This window comes from Sus scrofa, chromosome 13 (genome assembly GCF_054392235.1).
Source record: "Sus scrofa isolate SSC_HxYL_T2T_F1_AM1 chromosome 13, Sscrofa_HxYL_maternal_Yorkshire_Landrace_v2.0, whole genome shotgun sequence".
Lineage (NCBI taxonomy): Eukaryota > Metazoa > Chordata > Mammalia > Artiodactyla > Suidae > Sus > Sus scrofa.
The window spans coordinates 102,027,344-102,043,819 of record NC_139395.1 but is presented as its reverse complement, the minus strand read 5'-3'; the positions used below and the strand labels follow the sequence as shown (position 1 = coordinate 102,043,819).

General features: G+C 36.3%; 1 protein-coding gene and 1 long non-coding RNA gene across 4 annotated transcripts in view; one reads left to right on the top strand and one right to left on the bottom strand.

Moving 5' to 3' along the window:
- Positions 1 to 11,858, top strand: part of LOC106508354 (uncharacterized) — a 460,477-nt gene extending 448,619 nt beyond the window's left edge. Inside the window, exon 6 of the long non-coding RNA XR_014824157.1 lies at positions 10,363 to 11,858. This is a non-coding gene — a long non-coding RNA (uncharacterized LOC106508354). The remainder of the gene's footprint in view (positions 1 to 10,362) is intronic.
- The window catches only part of LOC110256311 (uncharacterized), a 611,762-nt gene that overhangs the window by 221,494 nt on the left and 373,792 nt on the right, over positions 1 to 16,476 (bottom strand). Inside the window, exon 9 of one of the 3 annotated variants that reach the window (XM_084990013.1) lies at positions 11,440 to 13,252. The exons of the other annotated variants lie outside the window; for them this stretch is intronic. The gene's annotated coding sequence lies outside the window, so the exon portion shown is untranslated. Of the gene's footprint in view, positions 1 to 11,439; positions 13,253 to 16,476 lie in introns of those variants that run through there. 3 annotated transcript variants of the gene reach the window in all.

Here is a 16,476-nt window from a genome sequence, read left to right as displayed (position 1 = left end):
TTAGTTACTGTCTGAAGGCCACTGGTCTAGACTTAAATTTTTGACCCTCCTCAGTCTCCTTCAGTGTAAAATGCCTACTTAGAAAAAAGGAAGGGACAAATATATAAAACTTCCCATCTCTTCCCACAGAGTGACTTCTATAAGACCCTAAATTATGATTTCCTTTATTTTTCTAATGAAGAAGTAAAAAGGGCACTGTTCACTATTTGAAGCAGAAAAAAAAATCTCATAATTTCGAGGCTTCTAAATTTAAAAATAATAAAGTAAATTTTTTTTTCTAGATTAAGCTTTCAATTTTTATGACTATATTAATTAACCAGTACTTGAACTCCTGTGCAGGATAATTCCCTTATCCTAGATGTTTGAGTTTTAATTAGATGAGTGAAAAGATCTAGTTCCTACTTTACTTTGTACATGAAATAATTTGAACACTGGACATTGTATGAAAATGGAATACAATGATGGGCAAAATATATACAATAAATTGTAATGATATTGTTAAATGGAATTAATATTAATAGACCTGAAGATTCTATCACTAGGCTTTCAGATTGCTTTAGCAAAGAGAGAGCATATGTTTGGGTTGCCTTCTGTGAGCATCACTCTATGTTAGTTATTATGTATCCATTATCTCCCATTCAAACTTGTGCTGACTCTTTGCACCAGATGTTATACACATTCCAAGCCAAACAACATTTCAGGTGAAAATCCAAGTCCTGAAAAGATTATGGAAAGTTACATGGTTAACAAAGGATGAATCTGATATTCTAAATCAAGGAACTCTTTCTCCAAAGTCCATGCCTTTCTTAGCTACACTACCTCCACTTCCCATATCATGGAGGTTTGTTCAGCCTTATCTGCCATGTAATTATTGCATGGGTTGTGGGAGAGAAGAGCTATATGGAGCAGCAGCTACTATCTCAGAAACAGAGGTTCCTACACACTCTAGTTGTGTTAGAAAGAACTAATTTTTCCAGTGTTTTAAGTGACAATTGACATCCAAAGCCAACACCTCAAAGACCACTTAGCCTAAATATGGCTAAACATTACTGAGGGTGATATTTCAGCTACTGATGATCTCTTTTCTCTCTTAACACCCTTTTAATCTTTCCTCTATATTAAAGTCAAAGGTATTTCTTTAAATCTCATCATATCTCTTTTTTCTTCTTCAAAGGTGCGTTTGAAGACTCCAATTCTTCATCTATTCTTCAAAGTTGTACATAAGCTAGTTCCTACATTTCGCATCCCTAGCACCTTCTCAAACCCTTCTTTCTCCTAGTCCATGAGGCTTGAGACACATCAAGGTCTTTAAACATACTCTCTGTCTGGAAATATAGACTTCCCTTCCCCTTAATTTTTTTTTTTTTTTGCTTAATTAACTCCTGCAGGGGACGGCTTTATCTCTTCTCTCAAAAACAACTTTGAGAAAAAATTGCCATACTAGATGTGCTATATGCATTTATAACTTCTATAATGCTCTTTTCTCTAAAGGAGTCATGGGAATTTAAAATCATATTTTTTGCAATTATTTGATTAGTATATTCACTATTTACCTGTAGGCTCCTTGAGAATAAGATTGTTTTGCTCAGCTTTGTTCAGTTTTTGATTCCCTTGCTGTTTTTGCATATCAAACTATTAACACGAAGGAGAGTATCAGTCACAAGTAATCAAAAATTATTTGTGAAAATATAAAGCATTATGCTTCTAAATGATATTATTCTGCATTTTTCTCATCTAGATGGATGATAAGGGACTTAAAAAACAAGATGGAGTTCCCGTCGTGGCTCAGTGGTTAACGAATCCGACTAGGAACCATGAGGTTGCAAGTTGAATCCCTAGCCTTGCTCAGTGGGTTAAGGATCCAGCGTTGCCGTGGGCTGTAGTGTAGGTTGCGGACGTGCTTGAATCCTGTGTGCTGTGGCTCTAGCGTAGGCTGGTGGCTACAGCTCTGATCAGATCTCTAGCATGGGAACCTCCATATGCCGCAGGTACAGCCCTAGAAACTACCAGAAAAAAAAAAAGACAAAAAAAAGATGGGAATATTAGTGACATAGTACAAAGCATATGGATAAGCATGTTGGTAAGGACACAGCATATTAAGATGTTTATATTTCATAATTTTACCCACTACAGGAAGTATTCTCCCAGTGGAGACAATGATCCACACTGTGAATGTCAGTTGACATTCTTTTCTTTTCGCAGTAATCCCATTATATGACCAATGCATTCATGTACAAAGTGGTCATGGGTTCATAAAAGGATGTTATGAATGAGCTCAACAACAAACATCCTATTCAAAAAAACTTAGCTGGCAGTTGCCACTAATGGTGCCCAAATTGCCATTAGGAAAGGCCAAAGCTGAATTCCAGATATGACACCTGAATTCCAGGGGACTGATGGCAAAGTAACTCATCAGATACTTCCATCATGCAGGGGTCATCACAGAGATGGGTATTAATTATACTTGTTTTTTTTTCTTTTCCTATCTGCTTTACTTTTGTTAATACTGCCATCCATGGTAAAGACCTTATCGTCCATCGTGGTGTTCCAGATAATGTTTTTGAATAAGGAACTTATTTAGTAAAAAAAAAAAAAAATACAAACAAAAAAAACACAATGGGCTCATATCCATGATAATCATTTCTTTTACAGTATACTATAAGCATTTGGCCTTGTAGAAGAACAGAACAATAAAATAACTTGCTGAAGGTTGATTGAGAGCTGAAAAACAAAATATGGCAAATTTGAGCACTGTCCTACAAAATTCAGTTCGTGCTTTGAACTAAGAGTCATCTATGACCAATATACACAGATAGGATTTAACAGATTGAAGTAGTATCTCACATGCCAAGATTTTGCTTCCTATTTGAAAGCTTTAGGTTAGGTTTGTTTAAAAATGTTAGTTCAAAAGGAGAAATAATTCCAATAAGGGACAAAAACTGATTTTTGAAAAATGGAAATTGTGATAGCTACCTGGCCACTTGGGACTCTTTGTGCAAACAGGCAAAGAAGCAGGTACTCTATTCTATTGTGATAGATGCCGCCTATTAAGGAAAGAGCTCTGTGAAGTACCCAAGTGATTATCTATGCTCTCCTTTAGTTTTCTATATTTGTGATTAAGCTAATAGAAGACTACATGCAAATAATCAAGGGAGGATTACTTAGAGATTAGACATGGATAAATATTTAGATTGTTAGGCCATCTTAAAGGTAGAAAATTTTGGCCAGGTGAAGTGAAAGTAATGGATAGTGAAAAGAAGGCAATCATAAAGGTCAAACACCATCTTGTGACCAGTTACTTGCCTTATCTGTTTTGTGCTCTATGTATGTTTCCTTTTCCTCATTATTTTCAATAAAGAGTGTTGAGGATGAAATTGTAACTGAAATATTAGAGGAATTAATATTCTCCAAAAATAGCTATGGTGACTGATAGGACTATTGTTCTACTTTTAGGGAGTGAAAGAATGAAAATGCAATCATCTATATAATGAAGAGCTGTATCATGTTAGTAGAAATCGACTGGTGCTTTACCGTTGCTATTTGAAAATTTACATATGGCAAGAGAGTATATGAATGCTGAGCAATCAAAGGGTTGGGAGTTACCAAACACTATTAGTTCACACTTGATCCCATCATGCTCTTTTCTATACTCTCCTTTGTATTATCAGGCTAAAGATTTAAAATTACATTTTCACATACTCTCTTGTCAACTAGATTCTGGTTCTCTTCTAAAGAAGACCTGGGACCTGATGAGAAGGCTGTTAGCAGGTAGAAGCTCCTCTTTGGCAGCAGTAGGTGACTATGGGCTCTTGTACAGGTGGTTGCAGCAGGTGTGTCAGAGTTCCAAGTGCAGCAAGTTAGTGGTATCAGTGGGAGACTCTGGGTCCCTGAAGGTTACTGGAGGCTTCTGCTATGGTTCTGGGGTTCTGGAGGTGAAAGCTGTTGTGAGTGTTGGCTCTTTAAGGGTAATATCCAGCAAAGGACAGAGGCTCCTACAGCAGCTGTAGAGGACACTACAGCTTGGACAAGCTCTTGCTATTGTGGAGGCTATAACTTTGTGTCTTTGGGAAACAGTGTCTTCCTGCTTTAAACTATTTATTTATTTATTTTAATTTTTATTTTTAATGGCCCACATGCAGCAAAGTTCCCAGGCCAAGGATCAAATCTAAGCAACAGTTTTGGCAACACCGGATCCTTTATTTTAATTAATTAATTAATTAAATGTCCTTTTAGGGCTTTACCCATGGCATATGGAAGTTCCCAGGCTAGGGGCTGAATTGGAGCTGCAGCCTCCAGCATACACCACAGCTCACAGCAAGGCTGGATCCTTAACCAATTGAGCGAGGCCAGGGATTGAACCCACATCCTTATGCTTACCACTCAGGTTCATTACCATTGAGCCACAATGGGAACTCTGACACCAGATCCTTTAACCCACTACACTGGCCCAGGGATGGAACCTGCTCCTCCATAGCAACCTGAGCCACTGCAGTCAGATTCTTAACCACTGCGGGAAATCACCCTCATTTTTTGTTCTTCAATTCTTTCACAAAATATATAAAACCATTCCAATATTAGATATCTCTATTCAAATAAGGGGTTTCTAGTGTCCTCACTGGACATTGGGTTATCTTATTTTCCCCAATTTCTGATGTTGCCCTAGAGCTCAGTAATTCATCTTTTGCTTTCAAAATTCACAGTTTCTGTGATCTCATTTAGACTCAAATCTTTTACATATATATTCATGTCAGTGCCAGTAATTCCCTAGTCCAAATCTTCACATTAATAAATACATCTCCAGTTGCCCTCTGGGCATCTCCACTTGGGTATCTAAGAGGCATCTCAAATTTGCTGTCTCCAAAAATGAACTTCTGAACTTTCTCTCACACTTGCTTCCCTCCCACAATCTTTCTGATCTCAGTTAATGGAAAATCCACATTTCCTTAACCTTAGAGTCCTTTAAAAGTCTCTTTTATTCATATTTTATATCAAAACCATTGGGAAAATCTGTTTTTTCACTTCCAAAGCATTTTCAGAACCTGCTATCATCTTTTCGCTACAAGTTTTGCTAACACCATGATGGCCCAAACCATCATCATCTCTCACCTAATTAACTCTAACAGTGTCCCAGATGGTCTACCCTTCTATCGTTATCCCCAATATGGCAGAGTGCTTCCAAAATATTAGTGAGGGGTCATGCAACTCCTCTGCTCAGAATCTGCCATGGTCAGGCACACACCCTGAAGAGGAGAAATTTGCTAAGCATGACCTGAAATGCAAAAGGTTTCCATTGCAAGCAGGAGGGACAAAAACAAAGAAGAAAGAAAAGAAGTTATGTGAAATTGATTATTTCTGATGATACAAGGAGTAGAATAAGGTTCTAAGAAGCCACTTGAATTGCTGTGCACAGTATGCTTTCATTATTATTCACCCTCAATTCTTCTCATACACAAAAAAGGAAATTAAGACAATACCAAAACAATCATCCTAAAAGAAGTTTTTTTTTAATTTCTGGAGATGCTTTCAACAGCTAATGAATGAGATCACTAATTTGCATAAGAGTAGATTGTCATTCTGTATCCTGGAAACCTCTCTTAAAATATATTTTCAGAGCTCATATTCTATTGTGGTACTCAGGTGAATAATAGGAATGAGTTTAATGGTACATCTTAGTTTTCTTCCTCTGTATTCCCTCACCATACATTTCTTGCCCCTAGCAAAGATTCAGAATTTCTGAAGCCCATAGATTAGTATAGAGCCACTGCATTTTCATCATGGTCCTTGATTGGCAATGATGTTCCATATATGATAAAGGTGAAAAATTGTGTGTATATATATATATATATATATATATATATATATATATATATATTAAAATTCTTTTGAGAGTAATTAATCTACTAGACAAAATAAAATTTTTAGGACAAATGCCTACTGTTTTATGGCTGAAAATCTGAATTTCAAAGTTGGGAATACCGGTGAAAGCTGAGGATGCTGAGTTTACTAGAAGTGGACATAAAGAACACCTAAACAGAAAGCAACTCATATTATGATCAGGTATTTTCTCTTGTCTTAACTTTCCCTGGGCTAGAGTTGTTTAACTCTCTAGAAGACACCAGTAGCCTAGATTAGAAGTTAACAAATATAACCTGGTTTTGAACTAGATTATTTATTTCAAGGTGGCGAGTGTTTGTACTAATAAAGCCCCAATGGAATGTTTTTGGTATCTTGTGCTGTTTGGCTTTGTGGACTGGAATGCAGAAACCAAAGGCTTAAGAGCCATAAAGCAATTGACATGTCATTATTTAGAGCAGGATAGTGATTTACGTTATATAAACATCTCTGTCTCTAGCTTTCTATTTCTCTCTCTGCTTCCCTTTCTGAAATGTGAAGCATATAAATTAGTAATGGGGATAAATGCACAGGTAGATTGCTCTGCATTTAGCAGATGCTGACAATGTGGTACAGGTAGATTGCCACAGAAGAATCTTCCAGTGGACTGCTGTCTTCACTCCACCATCTAAAGATACTTTGAAGACATAGCTAGAAATTTCAATTGGCTGCTCTATGGATCCAGAAATGGGGTTTCCAACTATTTAGTGTTTTTTCTTTTTCTGTAGAAATTCCCCTCATTAAATACCTGACTTCTTGTACCATTCAGCAAATATTTTCTATAACTAAAGTAGAGCAGAACCCTATGAGTTCCTCTGTCAAGTTTATGATCAACATATCATTCCAAAACATTACTCCATTTGTGTCTACATCTGTTCTTCCTCAAGACAGGAGTATCAAAGAAAAAGGGGGAATGAAACTGAGAAGAACCCTGTGCCATCCACCTAAGTACAAAGGCCCTTCCATATCCCCTGTCTCTTGTTTGTAGAAAAGCTGAAGTCCCCCAGGCATCCAAGAGTCACAAAAGTGCAGGGTCAAGCAGGAAATGATTAAGACAACAGAGTCACAGAATCTTTTAATGACTGATGCACATTCCTGAGTTGTTTTCCAGATACTATAACTGCCACCAGAGGAAAAAATCTAACTTCATGATGACCAGACTGTAGCCATGACATAAGCTGCTCCATCTTGAGCAGTATTGAACCCATGGCTAGCAAAATTCCAAGAACTACCCTCAAAAGGAAGGAATTAACACTACTGCAAATAATAATCTATATCTTTGTGGGTTTCAAAATAATTGTATCTTGCTCTGCCTTTATATGTAATCAGGCAACTAAAATTGTCAGCAAAGAGATGCTACAGACCCACACTGACAGCTTCCCCTGTAAGAATATATCACCCTATGTCAGCATGAAGAAGTTACAGAAGACAGACCTTCACATGTGATCCCAAAGAAATGGAATGATGTCCAATAAGTGGGGATTTGTAAGCAGCTTTTTGCAGGAAACCACCCTCAGCAAGAGACCATTTTGGTCTTGTCACTTTAGCAAAGGTATATTGTAACTGACTTTTAAATCAAGACCCCCGTGCTCTACTCATTTCTGGCCAAGGACACATTTCAAATCTTTTGATCATACAATACCTTTCCTAACCTGTTGGTTCTATTCATAGAGCAAAGAAGTAGAAATGAAGAATAAGTAACCAATAGATGACCCGATCTCTTCCCCAGCTTCTCTTTCAGCAAATTTGTGAACAAATTGTGTGAACTAAGAACTAAAGATTAGGGGGAGTCAACGAGCCTGCATGAAGTGGGAGATGGTGATAGGTCTGACCCCCAACCCAGTGATTAACTGAGATTACTTCCCCTTTTCCCTTTAAAAACTTTCATGGCTAAATAGCATCTTCAGAGTTGGTTTTTGGACAACAGTCCACTTTCTCCCCAGAATGCCAGCTTTCTGATTACAGCAACCTTTCTGTTTCTAACAGCACTTGCCTCTTGAGTATTGACTTTCAAGTGGCAAACAGTCAGACCTGGGTTTAGCAACATTGACAAGTTCCCAACAGAAAATTCAGCTGATCCTTAATGAACAAAATGTAACTAAAAGAAAATTCATATGTATTGTTCAAAGGAAGGAAGAATGTCTCTTCTTTCCTTGAAGCAAAGAGGGGACTGACAGATTCTTTGACCAATCTTTAGTTACCCTCCTCTGAGCCATTTTCGGGACTGGGCCTTGACCTATGGGCTTCCATGTCGGTCAGTTTTTGAAATGTCCAAGAATCTTGCTAAAAAGGTTTAGCCAGAATCTTCCATCCTCATATCTGACTACTCTTGCCTGCCTTCAGCAATAATCCTGTTGAGTTGGTTTGGCAAGAATCCCTAACCCTGAAATATCCTCTTCATAAGTTTCTATCCATAGCACTCCACCCCAACCTACGCCTTGGCTACAAATACTCACTTGTCTATTCTGTATTTGAAGGTGAGCCAAATTTCTCCTATTCCTTACTGCAAAACCTCACTTCAGTTGTCCCTTGAATAGTTTTCCTAATCATCTTTAACAAGTATCAGAATAATTTTTATTTAATGGTATAGAAGAAAATGCAGGTGCCAAGGATGAAACAAGACCTTTCCTGATAGAGAGAACCACCATTGTCAAAGAACTGAAAGAAAATAAAAGTATTTCAATTCTGTTGGACATCTAGATTGCTCTGTGTTTGCCTTTTATCCAGTCATCAGCAACAATATTGAGGTAGTCTCCTAAATTAATAAAATAGTGTTAGTAATCATGGATTTTAGAATCAGACAGACTTGGTTATCATCCTAGCCATGTCACTTTTCACACCATGTTTTTTAGATTATTTGACTTTTTTTTCTTTTTAAGGACACACCTGCAGCATATGGAAGTTCCCAGGCTAGGGGTCGAATCAGTCTGGGGGTCAAATCACAGCCACGGCAACACTGGATCTGAGCCACATCTATGACCTACGCTGCAGCTTGTGGCAACACTTGATTCTTAACCCACGGAGGGAGGCCAGGGATCAAACCCAAATCTTCAAGACAACTGTGTCAGGTTCTCAATCCACTGAGCCACAATGGGAACTCCCTATTTGACATTTTCAAGATTTAATATCTTATTTGGTAAATGAGCTTTATGATATTATATTTCTGATAGACTCTCTGTGAGGATTAAATGAGATAATAAATAAAAGGAGCATAACATAGAGCCTAGGACATAGTAGGTATCCAAAAAATATTAGCTATTTTGTTTTAAATATTAATAATAATTAGGTACTTTCAAGGTATTTTGTTTCAAGTTGTTTCATTTTTGTATCTAAGACAGTCCCAGGAGTCTTTTTAAAGAAAATATGCTAGTGATATTAGTGATCTCATGGGAAGGTGTGTTTGATGTGTGAGTTATATATACACACATATTTTTTCAGAATAAAACACCTCATAACTCTCTCTAAATAAATCACAAATTTATTTCCTTTCTAATCATGAATCTAGATTACATTCTGATATTTTATAGTCAATCACAGAAATCAAGTAACTGCTGTCAGATAAGAATATTAATGTAGAAAAAAATTCCATTCTTCTGTGAGTCCTAAGAAGAAAGTGTATCACAGAAGGGTCTATTTAATTTAGCAAGATACTCTTATTTTTAGGTTGAACCATATGAAATCACCACTGAATGTCAAAAATCATCAAATATAAGTAATTTCACATTTCAAATTTACTAGTTATAATGAATGTTAACTACATTTCCTCTTTTGCGTGTTCTGATTCTAAAAGGATAACACTCTTACTTAAGCCCTGTATTTGTCCACACCAAGCCTAAATTACCATGGGTTAATGCCAATGCATATAAAGAGGAGGGGCTGTATAAGTGTGATTCCTGGATAGAAAGGACCAAAACCACTTTGGCTAACTAAGCAGGAAAGGATTTTCCTCGAAGGACACATCATGAAGTAGAAAAGAAGGTTGGAAAGCCAGGCTTAAGCAGGAAGGTCAAGTCCCTAACACTTGTCAATTTACAACGTAACATAGTTTAGGAGTCTGCTAATTTCTGATAATAGCTGATCATATCTAACCAGAAAAATCTCAACTGGATCTTGATCTTTTGTTCTCACTCTCTCAAGGTTTCAAACTCTGGGACAGAGTGTCTGATGATCCGATACCATATCCTCTACTGTCCATATGACAACTTCCCCTTTTTGTCTTCTGTAATGGGAGACAGAGTCCTGCTTTCTATATGTCTTGTTATTCCTGCCAAATAGGTAGACTGTATGCTGGGCATGTGCACATGGTTCATTAACTAAAACCATATTTTTGGATTTGTTTCCATATAACACTCTGTTAGGGTACTACCAGACTGCTACAGAATAAAGGTGTTTTACATTTTCAGTTTTTTTGTTTATACATATATACACATATATTCCTTTAATTTAATTTAATTTTATTTTATTTTTCAGCTGGGCCTACAACATGTAGAAGTTCCTGGGCCAGAGAGTGAACCAGTGTCACAGCAGCAACCAAAGCTGCCACGGTGGAAACATCAGATCCTTAACATACTGTACCATGAGAGAATGCCCATATTTTAAAATATACATGTGATATGCGTAAGTCTAAAAATAATGTATGAAATAAAATGATGAAATAAATTACAGCTTCTAAATCAGATTCTTGTTGTGGCTCAGCAGGTTAAGAACTTGACTATTCCCCATGAGGATGTGAATTTGATCCCTAGCCCCACTCAGTGGGTTCAGGATCCAGCATTGCTGCAAGCTGTGGCATAGGTCGCAGATGTAGCTTGGATCTGGCATTGTTGTGGCTATGGTCTAGGCCAGCAGCTAGAGCTCTGATTCAACCCCTAGCCTGGGAACTTCCATATGCTGCAGGTGCAGCCATTAAATAAATAAATAAATAAATAACAGTTTCTAACTCATAAAGTTGGTAGTCAGAATTTCCTATTTATTTGATTTTTGTCAATTGTAATATCAGTGTTAATTGTTGGTTCAGAAGAGTGACATGAATCCAATATGAAGAACATTTTTTTGTTGTTTTATTGTGCAAAATATACTTAAAGTGTGTCTGGGGATGTTATTCACATATTAAAAAAAGTCACACATTCTATCCTTGTGTTGAAGGTATGGACAATTATCAGAGCAACAAAAGGAAAGCAAAAATTAATTTTCATCCAATGAACTTTTGTGAACTTAATCAAAATTGAAAAGTAAATAAACTTTAGCTGATGACTGTTTTCTACTGAGGGTAAAAAAATATTTGTGATTGTTGTTGGTGAATAAATTACCTTTCACAAAAAATGAGTTCATTCTTTTTTAAGGTGAAGAATTTACTTCAGGTTACTTTTAATGCTATGTGCTACAGGAGAAGTTAAAAGGTAATTAACTTTATTACGAGAAAACAAAACTATATTTTAATCACAATTATTTTCTAACAGGAATGAAATGGACTAAATCCTACTATCCCATATTTCCTGTGATATTTCACCTCTCATGAAAGACTTAGGGGATCTCAGGGGCAGAGTGTTTTTTACATGAACACTTCTTTTTTCATTTTTTATTGGGGTATAGTTGATTTACAATGTTGTATTAGCTTTAGGCTTACAGAAAAGTGAATCAGTTACATATATACATATATCTGTTCTTTTGTTCCCCTAGAGGTTATTACGGAACACTGGGAGACCTCCCTGTGCTATACAGTAGGTCCCTGTCAGTTATCTTCCTTTTATATAGTAGCGAAATGAGCATTTCTTTTGACATTATATTGCCCAGTCTCAATTATCTCTCCTTTACTCATTGAAAAGTTGCCTGAAAAATCCTACCTTCAGAACATCCATTAAAAATGTAAGCTATTCTTTCTGTTGAATTAAGTTGAAATCACTTTGTTTCTATCCTAAGTTCAGCTGTTTGTAAATGCTTGCCTTTTTTATTAAAAGTTAGTAATAGATTTTTGTTTGCTTATTGGTTTTTATCCTTTTTGGGGGGAGTGGGGTCTGGGGTGTGAGGGAAAACATAATTTTGATGCCAAGGGCAAAACAAGTTTGCTGATAGAAAACTGATGAGAAAATAATTAAATATTCACTAAAGTGTAGCTGTAATATAGCAGTTAGATATATTAAAAAAGGTTCATTAAAAAAAAACATGGTGTTTTCATTTAAACAATGAAATAAATCAACATGGGAATTAATTCAATAGAATGCTGGTGAAGCACTTTTCCTGTAGTTGGGATGATTTTTGCCTAACCAACAGCTTAGCTTAGGGTATTCATTTGAAGATGGCTGATGGATAGTGTAGCATTGTACTGTCTTCATTATGAAACCAGAAAGGAATGAAAAGGCCTTTATTAAGCACTGATTTCTGATCTTGGTACAATTAACATGATGTTCAATCATATTTGGATATTTATTTTTCTATTTAATATTTAAACTATGTGTATAAATTAGATACTTAGCATTTCATGTCTGTGAGAAGAATAGAGCATTTTTTTTTTTAAGGAAGGCCAAAAGCTAAAGTTCTAGGATTTTTATTTCTTTTTATTTTCCCACAGTTCTCTTTACATGACCCTGCAAGAAAAATATCACCAGAGATAACAATTTTGGATTATCTTATTTCATATTTCTATGAAAAGCACAATGTTTTTTCTAAACGTGAGTGTGAATTAATGGCATTTACCTAATAATAGACACTCTGGTTAAAAGAAACTCTTGATTTGGTTACAGGTCCAGTGGCTAAGTTACCCATACTGTTTTTTCCCCAAAGAATAGGATAGTAAAGATACAATGATACTAAAGTAGAGAATAAAAATAAGAATACATGTGTCTGCTTTTGCCCTGACATAAATTTGATATGAAAGTGTATGTGGCCTGTTGTGCACATGTGTGTGAGAGAGAGAGAAAGGGAGAGGGAGGAAGGAGGAGAGGGAGGGAGAGGGAGAGAGAGAGCCCTCTATACATACATACATGCACACACACACACACATATACACACACAAACATATGTCATATCTTAGATGTCTCCTTTTGTATTAGAGGAATTTGGAGCAAAGGTTGATCCTCCCTAAGGCACCAATATGTGCCACATCACTTGAGTATTCACCAGATGAGCTAATACAATAAAGAAAAGAAAGAAAAAAGATCAACACCAATCACTAAAAGAAGGCAAGACAGCAAATAGCATGAGACATTTACCTCTTCCCCTCCACCTTCTTCTTGGTTTCCAATCTCCCAATTCTGTACCCAAAGTGTTTTTACCTTGGAATGGAAGTGGATGGTAACGATGTGGTGTTATCATGGGCAATCTTGACCTTACCTCTACTCTCTGGGGGCCTGACCTCAGTGTCCTGTAGAAAAGGAAGATCAAAGGATTTGTACTTATTCTTGTAGTGTCATATGAACAAGCATGAGGTGCTTGCTGTGACTGAGAAAGTCCTTTTACACTACCTCCCTCCTAATTCTGTCAGAGCACTAGATGCAGACATGTATTGCATGTTTTTTCATTTGCTTAAGACCCAATCAAACAGGCAAGTATTAGCTATTAATGAGTCAACTACCATATATTTATTAGGGACACAAAGTTTAATAAATCCTGAAAACAGACTTTTATTTCCATCCAGCTCTTATCTTACTGACAATACAAAATTATCCAAGCCACTTGCTCAAAATAGTGCATTCTATCAAAAATATATTCAGGCTGATTTTACTTCAGGTTTTTCCAAGATGAGCTCATTATAAAAATAATCTGAAGGAGAAGAAATTCCCCCCAATGCCCCATATGTGTTACCCACATTTCTCCAAAGTAAACAAGTCTAGGAGTAAAGATAATGGGCCTTGGAAGAGTAATAAAACAATGGGCCTGTTTTCGCCACTAGCCATAAAATTTCAAGAGATTCAGCTTCCCTTCAATTTCTCCAGCACGTTTCAAGCTGTGTCCATGGGGAAAGCCACAAGTAGTCCACACAACTCATATGTAAAGAGTATAATTTCCTTTTACACATTCTACTTGGACACCACAGACAATCCTCCCTTTCTCTTGTTTCCTACTCTAATATCTGTGAGAACGTGTCTTTCTTCTCCTAATGCTCAGATGTTCTGGCCCTTCATTCTACACAGAGGCTGGATTGGTTTTCTGCTTCAGCTAATGTGACCACGGAGATCAATAATTATCTAAATTACAAGAAGAACTACACTCTGCTGTGTAAAACAATAGGCTCTGGTGGCTCTAGTCTCCACCGGAGCCGCCAAAGCCTATTACATTTTAAGGAACCAGCTCATATTTTTATGTATATCCCCTATACTCAAGTCTCTATGTCTTTAAGGAAAGAGAAGGTGCGTGTAATATCTGTTCTATACATGAATTTCCTATCTTTGCTCAAAATTTAAAGCAGTTTTGAGTCTATTGCCTCTCTTTTGGCAAGAGATTTGTTCTTTCCTGGGAAGTTCTTTAGTCCTTCATGCAAACTGATCCTGATAGACATTTAAACAGACTCACTTGACTTGCTGCTGAATCCTAGGGAGAATTCAACTTAGTCTCTCAAGCTAGGAACCTTTCACCATATATGTACATCTATTCCAGTGATAAGATTCTATACAAGAACAAGCTATTTTCTTCATTATTTTAAAAATAATAGTAGATGGGCATCACTAAATTTTTTTTTTTATTGCATTTGTCCCTGGTATACCATAATTTACATTTGGAACTAAGGAATCTTTATCATAGAAGAATAAAGAGAGCATTACCTTTCAAAATCAGTTTGGATGGCATGATACCAGGGTCACTGACTGAGCTTCCTAGCGTGAATCAGTGTTATTCCTAAAAGTAACTACATTGGTCATTCTCAGGACCTTGGGAGACTATAGTACCAAGTGCACCATTTTGACTCATTATGATGATCTGCTTCAAAAGATTACTCTTTAACAGGACTTGGTCAGGTTTTTTTAGGCTTAGTAGTTCCTAAGCCTTGTGTGCAATAAATCAGTCACTGCAAATGCCCATAGTGGTCATTCTTACATATTTTTCAAAGCTATTGTACATGCGTAATGCCTTGTCATTTTTATATATTCTATGGAAAAAACATACAGGATAATATTGGTCTTGTTGGACATTGTAACCTGATCTTAGAAGTAACATGTCTTTCAAAAAGGTGGTCATAAACCATATAATATTAGAGTTCCTAAGTGATATGGCTGGTGGTATAAGAACTTTGTTAAGCCTTTTCTTAATGCTCCCTGAATCCTGGCTATGACTCAGTCCTTCCTCTAGACAGACTCATCAGCCTGCCCCTATCTGAGTACATACCTAAATGATAGAACTGGGAGAGATTCCAGACACCCTCATCAAATTTCCCAAGCATATTTTTGTACCCTTTTCCAAAAACTATATCTCTCAGTTTGTGATAATAAAACTTGATTACAATTTAGGTATTAGAATAATCATTTTTTTTTAATTTCCAAAATTTTCCTCTGTGGATCTGAGTTAGTTGCTATGCAAATAAAGGTTCTGACCAAGAATAAAATAAATAAGGATTTTATATTTTTACAGTATTTAGTTAATCCATTCCTAAATGAATATTAATCCATTCTAATATCAAATTTGTGACTTTCCTTTTATGTCCTGACCTTGGGCTCATGGGTTAGAGGTGGCAAATAGGGTCCCTTAGATACTATATGGATGTGATGAATTAAAAGAAAATGATGAAATGATTTTTGAGAGTTTTATGTATATAAACTGTGACAAATTTCCATGTTTCTTTTCCCTATTAACATAATTTGAACCAACTTCCTGATAGAAGGGGTCGATATAATCAGAGAATTCTGGAATTCCCAAAGTCATTAAATACCAGGACAGAAATATCATCTCAAACTTTCACAGAGTGGAAGCTGATTCATAAGACTAAAGATGTTAAAATATAGTTTATCCATGAGGAAAAAAAGAAAAAGGTCTCTATTGAAAAAGGTCTAGGGTAGAGCAGGGGAGAAAAGAGACAGCCAGAAGGAAAATCTGTAAAAGATATCTCTGAGAAAGGTCACTCCAACTGATGTAGGTTTTTCTGTTACAAATTCCTTTTTATGTGCTTAGCTGTTAAATGTTAAATCTTCCATTTTAAAAATGGACTTCAGTTTCACCAAGGAATAGGGCTCTAACCCCTGCAAATGATGGTCAGTCTCTACATATGTATTTCATTTTATGTCATATGCTCTTTGCTCATGCTTTCTATTTTTCTTATTTGGTGCCCTGATATAAGGGCACTTATCTGTCTGAAATGCCATTGTGTGAATGTGTATTGATATCCTCTTGTGTAAGTGCCTCAGGGACATTCTTTTCTGATGGATGTTCCAGATGTCAGAGTTTACACCTGTTCCTAAGTGTAAAATGTGTATGTTAACCAACAAAAATAAAGTTTTATAAGACTAATATGATTTTAAGCTGAGCAGCTCTTGTAAATGGATATAGCAAGGTGCAGACATATAAAACATCTCACAGTTGTTTGAAAAATACATGTTTTAGAAGAATGAAAATATGATATTTGAAGGAAAGGTATGGATTAAATATCATATATTTAAATGA